Here is a 12,313-nt window from a genome sequence, read left to right as displayed (position 1 = left end):
CATTGTTCGAATCGTAACGGAAGTTTCTACGCTAACTGAATATGTGAATTCGATTCGTGACGTTTATTCCTTGCAATTATTCTTGTGGACCATTCAGGTGACTGGAAGCGTAATGACCTTCTTTGGCCGACTCTTAAATTATTACGAATTTAGTTCGTGGATCTATTATTTGAAAGTGTTTTTGGTTTCCGGATTTTCGTTTTTTCAGTTTATTAACTTATGCTTTTGTACTTCTTTCGTGTGCGACGAAGGAAAATCTGTTTGCTCTATTTTGTATAAAAAATCTCTTATCTGCAGCGATAAAATTCGAGAAAACATCTTTCGATTTTACGTGAAGAATTGGCTGGAGTTTCCAAATTTTACGGCTTGGGGCATGTTCACTATAGACAAAAGTCTAGTCATTACTATCTTAAGTGCACTCGTAACTTATCTTGTTATTGTTTATCAATTCAGTAATATTAAGCTTGAGTAATTATAAGCTATATAACAATTGTTAGGCTTATATATCTAACGCTTTTCAATATACAGGTAACCCCCGTATAACACGGCACTTCTATAGCACGGATTCACTCTGACACGGTTCGAGAATTGGGTAAAACCCTCCTACAACATGAAATGTAATAAATTTTTACATACTTAACTAATAATAGTTTACGAAAATTATTATTTTCGTGAACTATTAGTACTTAAGTATATAAATTTTCGATTAATTAATAGTGTTTTTAGTGATGACGAAGAAAACGTTGTTTAATTTATATTAATATGTATCACTTAAAAATTTTTAATAAAGATACTTATTAATAAAATAAAATACAAGTAATAAATGGTGATCCGTTTTGGACAGTTTTGTCTTCAATTTTATTTTATTAGAAATAGTTTTCCATCGGACGAACTTTTACAGAAGATATTTATCTTAATTATGAAAATATAGTAATATGTTCTTTCAATTTTTGGAATCTAATTCTCCTTTTCGTATTAGCAATTTTTTGGAACGTAACTACCGTGTTATACGGGGGTTACCTGTACTGTGGAAAGAAATGTATAAATTTAATGTTTGTTGGGCTGCAATTTGAAAAATATTGAACACCTATAAATTCCCATTGTCAACTGTCTATCCGGCTGTCTTTCCTTAATCTAGAGAAAGCACTAAGATAGATAAAAGACGAAACCGAAACCAGATATAGAAACAATAGCAGCATCCGGTCCGGATTAGCAGGACGCCCTTCGTAAACACATCTGTAACATGCGTATGTAAATGTGACACTGAGATTGTTTATCTATCAACCAACGTTGTAAACGATTTTCGCCTATTTTTTCCGATTATAGAGACCCCCCTTTCCAAATTTTTAGTAATTTCGATTTAAAATAATTTAGAAAAACAAATTAGAATAAAAAGAAATCATTAAGTAACTGTTATAACTCTTTCACAACATGTGAAAGAAAACATGAAGGTAATGTCTGTCGTTTCCTCGTTTTTCGATTGTGTTGGGTCATCGATTATACGCTATCCATGTCACATAGATGCATATTATTTTTCATTGAAAAAAGAGAAGAACGACGATTGGATAACCAATATCATGCTTTTTACAAATTACTTTACCTCTCTCAGAATCTAAAGTGTGATCGGTTAAAATCGAAGAATAAAACAGAAAGAAGTGACGAAATCGATAGACTGGATTAAGAGACTAAACTGACCGACAGAACTGAACTGATTGACCAGACAGGCGACGACCGACTAAGCGACGGACCTAGTAAACTACCAAGTGAAAGACCAAGTAAAGGAGAAAGAAGACGAAAAGGATAAGAACACAGAGAGAGGAAGTGAAGAAAGAAGTGAAGACAATTCTTTTCCTGGTTTGTTGTGAGTCGAGCACTTGGTATACCCCCGTTAGGTACCCAACTGTTTTGTAACTGAAATAGTCCAATTTCCTATATCGAATTTAATAATTTTGTTTTTTCGATAATAAACTAACTTTGTTATTTGTATTTGACTTTGCATTCATTTTCCTGAGAGTCTCGTTACTGGACTTCGGAGTGACTCTTACTCTCGCGCCTTAAGTATTTGATGTTTTTTTTTTCTTGTCTAAATCGGAAGTGTGTCCTTTTAATCCACAGAATTTTTTTAGTAGACGAAATTACAACATTTTGGTTAGAAAATTACGGTATTATTTTAAGAATTAGATCGCAAATGTATTTCGGGTTGGATTATGTTTTCAACCCCTCTTCAGTGCTGTTAAAAAATATACAGATTGTAATAAAGGACACGACATTATTCAAATATTACGTAAAAAGATTTCTACAATACAAAATTACGGCTCATTCAATGGTACTGTATAGTACATATTAAAAAGCTATTTCTATGTATATATTTTTAAATTTTCCATAGGCGTATAATAGCTACGTTTTTGTGAGTTTTTTGTTTAATTACAGCATCCAGAGCTTTTGCTATATTCTGAGGAGTCTTGTTCAGAATATTTTTTGTACCAGTTGTTCAGACACAGGAAGAATAAAGTACCGATCATTCAGAGGCGCATTTTCAAAAACTTTTCTCTAGCTGTCACGGTAGCCAACAACTGTACAATATCTACATGAATCTGGGTTTATAAGGCATGTCGCCTATTATAAAGTAAAAATTTCAGACCTGCACTATCAACGAGCAGTATCTTAATAGTTGCCACGACATACGAATTTAAAAAAGACGTTCTGCAAACTTGTAAATATATTAATAAAAATTATATTTATCTTTTAATTGTACACGAAAACAGTGTTAATATATTTAAATTTATAAGAGTAAGTTCAGTAAATCTATCATAATTCTTTATTTTCTCAATTTTTTTATCTCTACAACAAGGAAAATACTTTAAACTGCTATAGAGAAAGAAACGTTTGGACACCGAAAAAGAATTTAAATTGCAAAATAAGGTTTAAGTATTAATATGTCGTGTATTTATCCACTAAAGTTTTTTTTTGTAAATTTATACTATTAATACATTTGAAAATTTCAATATAAATGTGTATGTAAGATTAATAAAATATAATGCTTATTCACAATTAGGTGACTAACTTCGTTTAGTAAATTCATGTGAGATCAGCCTGGACGTAACCAGATGTACGCCTCTTACAGGCACTAGTCGGTAAAACTAGTTCTCTACGATGCAGATCACTAGATCTGATCTCAAATATTTCATAGAAGAGCGATAATCGCTAGGAGATCTGAACTGTGAAGTCCAGATGCTCCTCAGGGCTGACACCAGTTTGTCAATTATGTTCCGCGGACAAACACGCGAGTGAGATCCGATTCGAAATCAAATTAAGAGACATCTTAATTAAAAACGAAATAATAAATTTAATAAAACAAAGGAAATAAACTCATACAAAAATCTTAATGAACGAGAGATAGAACCACTACAAATAATATACAAATCGAGAGATATCTAAGATTATATTATACCCTATTCGCGATCGAGAGAGAGAGCTCACAAAATCGTTATAAAACATACAACCTGTTCTAGTTGTCGTTCGTCTTCTTCTCTGTATGCAAGGGACACTTTGGAGATAAAGTTCATTTATTTCTTCGTATGGGAGATCAATATGTGCACAAAATCCAAGTATGGTTTCTAAGTGCTAACTCTGGAATTATTCTGTATGTGACTCGTCTAAGGACGTTGGTCATCAGGAGGAAAATGTGTGGAGTTTTGGACGCTTCCAGAACTGTCGCTGAACCCCTCCAATTCTGACAAATTCCCTGTATATCTTCTGAATTTCGACCAATCATCGGCCAGTAACTCTTTCATGAGAACGGATGAAAGGGGAATGAATGAGGGGTAACCATTTCCCATCTGAGCAGGATTTTAACCAGATAAGGGAAAGTCAGAGGATGTTCTAACTTCTGTGAAAGGAAAATAACATCTGTGGTCTGCAATTTTCCTACATTAAAACAGTACTTTTCTCACCAAAAATGAAGTAATATTTGGTGACAATATTTAACATAATTAATAAATTATTAATTTAGACTCAGGGGCCTTTCGGGTCTCACATTCATTAGGAATGTAAACTAGCAATAAAACGGTAGTTGCCTTTCTCAGTTCTTAAACCCCAAATACCTGTCATTTTTTAACTTATATATCTTTATAGAAGTTTTGTTAATAACAATCGTTTCATTTTTTAGAATTAATAAATAATTCACAGGTTCTAACTATATCATGCACATATAGGGGAGATCGGGGCAACTTCGGCATGCGGGGCAAGTTTGTCAAGCGCTTTTTTTAAAAAACATATTAAAAGGAGACTTTGGTTATAGGTTAGGCAGTTGAGTTTTATTGGTGGCTTGTTGAGTGTAGTGTTTTTATTGTTCTCCAACAAGCGTAGTTGAATTATCAAGCAAATTTTCATTTTCGTTGAATTCCATATAATATTTTTTTTCCATTTATATTGAATTGGCAGGTTTTGTTATAATTCCATGATAACGAAAGTTACTTTTCCTGTTAGAAGGATGTAACTTCAACTTATTCACGTGGCCAGATCGTGGCTTGGCATTCTGTTCTCAGGGTTGTACTTAATGTTTCGAAATCATGACTAGCGGGGTAAGATCGGCAACATAAAGCCACATTAGAAGCAAAGGATAAATATCAAACAGATGATAAATGAAAACATGTTTGCATTTGTTATTCATGTATATATGTCTTTGAACTTGCATTTCGTTGTAATAATATGAAATGGGTGTTGGATTTGTATTTCTTTGTTTTAATAGTGAATTCCAACTTATACATTGTTAATAACATAATTTTATATACGTGCCTATCTTGCCCCATTACTGTTGCCCCTATACCAGGGGTAACTTTAATAAAAATAATTAAAATAATTACAACTTTACAAAAAGAGAGAAGTTGCCGATCTTGCCCCAATACCCGGGGCAACTTCGTCAATTTCTCTCTTCTTGTAAAGTTGTAATTATTTTAATTATTTTTATTTCCAAACTGATTTTAACCAGTTCTATAGTAAGAAAACATTCCAATAGACAATATGCAAAGCTTTTTTTTCAGTTTACAGCAGTATTTATTACACAAAATTTAAGTAAAGCTTAACATGCCGATCTTGCCCCGATCTCCCCTATAAAACAGATTTTCACGAATTAAAAATTAATTATATTAGTAAATTATCGAACACCTGATGTAAGAAAAGGTGCGGGTTAAGAATTATTGCGTTTTAATTTTTCTTTTATGTAGAACTTTTATGCGAAAGGTAGTACCTTTGCATCCCTAGCATTAATACAACCATCTTTTAATTTACTTTTATATATTTCGTGCATTTGCCAATGATGGAGAACGAATAGTCGCTTCGTTCCGTTAACCACAGAGTCTTCTGTTTGTGCCATACTGGATAATATTGTGTTGCAGTGCCCTTTGGTAATATCGTATTTGTGATCGTTAAGTCTGGTAGCCAAATTCCTTCTTGTTACCCCAACATAGTTTTTCTTAATTCAAAATTCCTGTTTTTCAACGAAATTTCACGAGATATGCTAATGATGCAAAAACAATGAAGAATAGAGAAAGAGATATAATTTAATCGGTCATTATACTGCACGAAAACTCACATTAATGCAGTTAAAGATAAATTTTAAGTTAACAATAGTAATGGAAAGAAAGCAACAGGATAACGAAGCAAATGTTATCTCAAAGATGTCAATGCTTCTGTGGGATTTCGAAATTATTTATGGGGTTTGATAAAGACGAGAAAAATTAGTCCATGTTGTGAGAGGTAAAGAAAATATGAAGGACGAAGACAATCTTGAAAAAGGATAAAATCGTTTGGGTGGGAATCTTCTACGTATGAAGAATCCAGGAAAATTTGGCATACACGAAAAATTTATTATAAATTAAATAAAACTCTAATGGAAAGAAAGCACTTGTTTCAGCGACAAGAAATAGCTTTAGTAATAGGTAAAGAAAAAAAACGATAATTTTCATGTAAATTTCGCGATACTTTTCTATTTGCTAATTATAAAAGTTGTAAAGAATTGACAAAAATTTATCGCAGCCGAGTTTGAAAATTCTGAACCTCGCGTTAATAGAAGTATTAACCGAAATTCTAATAGAAAAAAGTCACATTAAACATCTAACGTCATCTGTTAGACAACGCGTGTATCACTAAAAACATTACAATCGGCCTTAAACATTATGACGAAATGAAATATGACGTATTAGTGCAATTTTTAAAAGTACACAATAAGAAGCAAGGTTGCATGCTAATAATTTTATTTTCTTAAATTCATATTACATTGTTTAAATTTAGAATAATGATGAAATCGATTTCAAATTAGATTACGTATTGAATATTATGTATTAATTATCAGAATATTACTTATATCATTCGTTGATTATATCTTCCGCTTTAGGCCTAATGCTAAGCAGAAATCTGGAACGTCTGGAGTGGTTAGTCCAAACGAATCATCTAATAAAGTATCTAAAATTCCTAAAACAACCTCTATGTCATATTCAAGAAATCGAAATAAATCGTCACAGTCTATGTCGTTACTAAAAAGTAAACGAAGATACATATCGAGACAATACAGAAGTTGCCTAACACATCCGTCAATGTAATCCAAGCAATCCAAGTTACGAAGCTGTTCGAGGATGCAACCCAAGTAACTCGTAATATTATTAAGTGCCGGACAGAGCTCGTTCATCGATTGCAATGGGTCACTCGGATCCGTACCACAATTATCGCATCTGTCCTTGCGACCAAATCTGTCTTGGATATCGCCTCTTAAATCGATGTCACCAAGTTGGCATTGGTCCAAATTTATCATAAGCTGAGAAAAGAAAAAAAAAGGATTATTTTTATAACGTTCGACTAATTTTGTTAAATTTCAATTTGTTAATTTTTTTTATAAAGAAAACATTTGAAATTGCGTTATAAATAGAATAACATTTCTATTAATTCTAATAAAACTTAATGCTGAGATGTAGAATTAATTAAAGTATTATAAAATTGAATTAATACGAAGAAATAAAATCAGATATAAAACTTAAATATTTAAATATCAACTGAATTTATAACCTTTCATTATTATTGCGGGTAATAAAATAAATATTTGCAACAAAGAAAAATGATAATAATTTGAAATTTTATTAAAATAAAAAAATATGTAAAACTTACCTTGTTGAAGGTACAATTTATATATCCAAAAATGTCCAAGTTCAAATTGTTTAGTATCCCAATAAGTGTGACTAAATTGGAGTTAGTTGGAGGCATTACAGGTATTCCAATTAGTCGATTTGAATCCTTTTTTAAATTGTATTTGTCCTTCACATTTTTTTTCACCTCTCACATTGTCGACAGACCCTTTCTTGCCTTTATCAAATGAAACATCTTTCTTTACTTCTTTCTTAGATGCTTCGCTGTTTGCTACGATTGCAATTCCTAACAAAATAAAGAATCTTTCATTAATTCCAATTTATGTTTAGTCAAGTTAATTAGACCCAATATTGATTAAAGATATAAGTTTAAGCATTGAAAATTAAACATTAAATCATATTTTAAATCGAGTTTATTTAACAATAGAGCGGTGCCGATCATACACCGTACAGGGGAGTGATTGAATTGAAATAAAATGACTTCCAATCTTCATGAGACGTTCGAATATAGTTAATCGAGACCTGCACTTCCCTTTTTTGTTAATCCAGTCTCACCTTTCATATAGGGCCTACATAAAAAGGTTTTCACGAGTAAAGTGAGACGGACGAACGGACGAACGACAGTAAAAATTTATAGGTCTACAATTTTTTAAATTGCAGTCCAATTGGAAATTTAAAGATTACAGAAAATATTTAATTTACCAACGAAAACCAGTAGAAAGAGGATGGTTTTCATGTTGCTTTCGGTTTGTTTATCGCCGAAATATGCTTTAATGGCAGTCTTCCATGCCTTTTTATAGGAAAATTTTGCGTAGGATTGAGTGAATTCAGCGCTATTTCTCCTCCCACCTGTCAATCCGAAATTTTGACATTGCAGATGGTATTTTGAATTTCGAATCCAATGAAATTACTTCATTTAATTTACGTAGATTTTGCTTGTCCTTTTTTGTTTCATTTCGTATTCGGTCGTTACGCTTTACGGATCTGCACGAAAATATCCTTTAAATTGGCGATCAGAATTATCACAAGTTAGTTTAATTACCATTATAATTATTTTAATATTTCACTAATGCAAAATGGGAGAGAATTAGATTCGTTGTTAAAGCAATGGAGCGTATTTTTTATATAATAAAGGCTTATATTAAATATTTANTTGTACATGTGTTTATCGTGTGTTACAGTGTGGTATATAATAAAGGGTACTACAAAAGGGGTGTCTGTAGATAAAAAAAACTATCAAGTTTGGAATGATACTACTAGAAACAGGTTAAAAACACTGACTTATTTTATCACTTCTTTTCATAACACACTACACGTAATATTGTTCGAATTTCGGACCCATTTTTAGGAACGTTTTCATTCGAAAATACCAGAAATATCGTAATTATATATAAATAAATTTAGGTAATAATTCATTAATTGATTGTTATTTTGAACATAGTAGAAACAATTGTTAACAACTTTAAATGTGTTAATTAAAGTTAACTATATTAAATTAAGTTAATTAATTAGATAAACGTTGACACTATTTGAAGCCATGTCCAAATTACTATCTCGAAGTTTAACTGTTGATAATTTTTTTAGAACACCGAAGTTACATTTCAAATAGTAAATTTTCGAAAATATTTCTTTGCTATTATTGCATGAGTATTTGATCAAGAAAAATCATTTTAAAAAATGTAATTTTTATTATTAAGATTACGATAAACACATTAAAATCTCTTATAAAATTTGTTATTTTATGCAAAGTTTTAATGAGATAGATATTATAATATTCTTATTGAAACTTTTTAAATAATTATTTAGTATAAAATATGTTTGTAATTTAATTAAATATCCTCTCTTGGTTCTTCATTCGTTATACTATAATTAAAATGGAAAGTTTAATTAGAGACGACTACGTCTACATCACTCATTTATTTCGTGAAAGCAGAATAAATGGACATGTAACATGAAGATAAAACACTTTCCATTAACAGTTTTGTTCAGGTATTGTTATTTGTATTTGATTTTATATAACTTTTTATTGTATATACATACAGTACGTTCGTAACGTTGTAATACGTACTGTACATACTTCGGACAATGAAAGATTTCAACCCGTATCCAGTTATTAGTATAAAAGAAGTGGCAACAAATACCTCTTTGAAAATCATTCTTGCTGAATTTTCTCTAGTTTGTAACGTGCAAGAATTAAACTGATTATTGTTAACAATATTTTTACGTAATAATAATTGCCTTTTATGTAATTAGTATAGGCCTACATATTACGAAATAACTTAAACGTACTTTAAAGCTTTAATTGGTCTTGCTTTTTCGAGAGATTGGTCATTATGGATGATACCCCTATGATATACTAAAGTGCGTTTACACACACAAATCATGATTAAATTCTTCATTTGGTTATGTTTATCAGGTTTCAGAGGCGGAAAAGATAGTGAATTTTAAAAATGTCGGGAGATAAGCACCACTACCTATTCCCAGAAGAGAATTTAAGGCTTTGGGGGCCCTTCTCATCAGTGCCTGCTTATACAGTAAACAGGTGAGGCACTTTAAAGTGTAAAACGTCATCATACCGACCAACGTAGAGGTGACGATGTTATACAAAGCAATTAAGTTATTAACGACACGAAAATTATTTTTTCTGGTAAAAATTTAATAAAGCACACTTTAGAGATTTATCAGTAATTTTTTATACTAATTAAAACTTGATTGCTTTATTATATTCACATCAGTTAAATTCGACAACTAACACTTATATTTATTACATACCTAAATTGAAAACAATCACTTTATTAATTAATTATGTGATAGAGATGGAAGGAGCGCTTGCAGTTATGGTGTACTTTATTCTCTCACTATGACATTGTCTCTTTCACTTTTGACCTTTTGACAAAATACATTAAGTTCACAACTATGCTTGTGAACATCACGAAAAAGAAAAGACAATAAAAGTAAAGAAGTGAGGATTCAAACCACAGAATGTCGTCGTTATTGTTATTAATTAACAATAAATATTTATATTATAAATAAACCTAATAATTCTTTATAATAATAGTATATTGAATAAGAAAACAGCACAGAATATACTTACTTCTCGACTCTTCATTCTTTTTTAATGTATATTTTAATATTTCTAATCTCCTTTCTATATGGTCCTTTCCAATGTCCTTTCTATATGGTATAACTTATAAGTTGTAAGTTTCGGGATAGCTGGAGAATTTGGTATGCATTTTTGGCTAATATGTTTCTAAATAATTACAAGCAGACCATGCAGTTCTCGTTCTCTGCTTGTATTTTCTGCATAATTCCTCAAACTTTCTTTTAATACTTGCCACCAGTCACTAAGTAGAGAAAACCAATAAGCAATGGCAGTTAGCAGTAGTATGTACAGTACCTGATCGATGAAAGGCCATGTAATAATTTTTGGATATTCTTCACGTGCATAGTACCCAAATAGAAATTTCTCTGCTAGAGGGAACCGCTTGGAAAACTTTCGAAGTGTTGAATTATCATATTACAGCGATTTTCAACTCTGGTGCTACAAAATATAGTGATTTGCAAAATCATAACGCTTTTTACGTATATCACTAAAAGTTATTGTATATTTAAATGTAATTAAATTTATAAGTTACATAATGTTATTTTAGTAACTATACTTTGTACAATTTAAACTAATTGTCTTGTACATGTGTTTATCGTGTGTTACAGTGTGGTATATAATAAAGGGTACTACAAAAGGGGTGTCTGTAGATAAAAAAAACTATCAAGTTTGGAATGATACTACTAGAAACAGGTTAAAAACACTGACTTATTTTATCACTTCTTTTCATAACACACTACACGTACTATTGTTCGAATTTCGGACCCATTTTTAGGAACGTTTTCATTCGAAAATACCAGAAATATCGTAATTATATATAAATAAATTTAGGTAATAATTCATTAATTGATTGTTATTTTGAACATAGTAGAAACAATTGTTAACAACTTTAAATGTGTTAATTAAAGTTAACTATATTAAATTAAGTTAATTAATTAGATAAACGTTGACACTATTTGAAGCCATGTCCAAATTACTATCTCGAAGTTTAACTGTTGATAATTTTTTTAGAACACCGAAGTTATATTTCAAATAGTAAATTTTCGAAAATATTTCTTTGCTATTATTGCATGAGTATTTGATCAAGAAAAATCATTTTAAAAAATGTAATTTTTATTATTAAGATTACGATAAACACATTAAAATCTCTTATAAAATTTGTTATTTTATGCAAAGTTTTAATGAGATAGATATTATAATATTCTTATTGAAACTTTTTAAATAATTATTTAGTATAAAATATGTTTGTAATTTAATTAAATATCCTCTCTTGGTTCTTCATTCGTTATACTATAATTAAAATGGAAAGTTTAATTAGAGACGACTACGTCTACATCACTCATTTATTTCGTGAAAGCAGAATAAATGGACATGTAACATGAAGATAAAACACTTTCCATTAACAGTTTTGTTCAGGTATTGTTATTTGTATTTGATTTTATATAACTTTTTATTGTATATACATACAGTACGTTCGTAACGTTGTAATACGTACTGTACATACTTCGGACAATGAAAGATTTCAACCCGTATCCAGTTATTAGTATAAAAGAAGTGGCAACAAATACCTCTTTGAAAATCATTCTTGCTGAATTTTCTCTAGTTTGTAACGTGCAAGAATTAAACTGATTATTGTTAACAATATTTTTACGTAATAATAATTGCCTTTTATGTAATTAGTATAGGCCTACATATTAGGAAATAACTTAAACGTACTTTAAAGCTTTAATTGGTCTTGCTTTTTCGAGAGATTGGTCATTATGGATGATACCCCTATGATATACTAAAGTGCGTTTACACACACAAATCATGATTAAATTCTTCATTTGGTTATGTTTATCAGGTTTCAGAGGCGGAAAAGATAGTGAATTTTAAAAATGTCGGGAGATAAGCACCACTACCTATTCCCAGAAGAGAATTTAAGGCTTTGGGGGCCCTTCTCATCAGTGCCTGCTTATACAGTAAACAGGTGAGGCACATGCCTTGGGACCCAGAAATTCGAAGGAATAAATTTTACCGTTGTGACTGTATATCTTAATTTATAAATAATTCTATACTGCAATTAGATGTTATT

The 12,313-nt window shown here is 30.6% G+C and overlaps 1 long non-coding RNA gene across 2 annotated transcripts; it reads right to left on the bottom strand.

Annotated features, from left to right (window-relative positions):
- Positions 1-6,574: 6,574 nt before the first annotated feature.
- On the bottom strand, positions 6,575-11,874 carry LOC111630951. Of its 2 annotated transcripts, XR_002757612.1 has the most exons (6): positions 11,808-11,874; positions 10,589-10,677; positions 10,231-10,480; positions 7,839-8,120; positions 7,159-7,422; positions 6,575-6,811 (listed from the first exon to the last, which is right to left on the bottom strand). It is a non-coding gene; the product is annotated as an uncharacterized LOC111630951 (long non-coding RNA). The 2 variants fall into 2 exon arrangements; XR_002757611.1 differs by having other exon boundaries at positions 10,231-10,677.
- Positions 11,875-12,313: the final 439 nt, after the last annotated feature.

This window comes from Centruroides sculpturatus, unplaced genomic scaffold, assembly GCF_000671375.1.
Source record: "Centruroides sculpturatus isolate CEXI.00-Female unplaced genomic scaffold, Cexi_2.0 scaffold533, whole genome shotgun sequence".
NCBI lineage: Eukaryota > Metazoa > Arthropoda > Arachnida > Scorpiones > Buthidae > Centruroides > Centruroides sculpturatus.
This window is presented reverse-complemented; position numbering and strand designations above follow the sequence as displayed.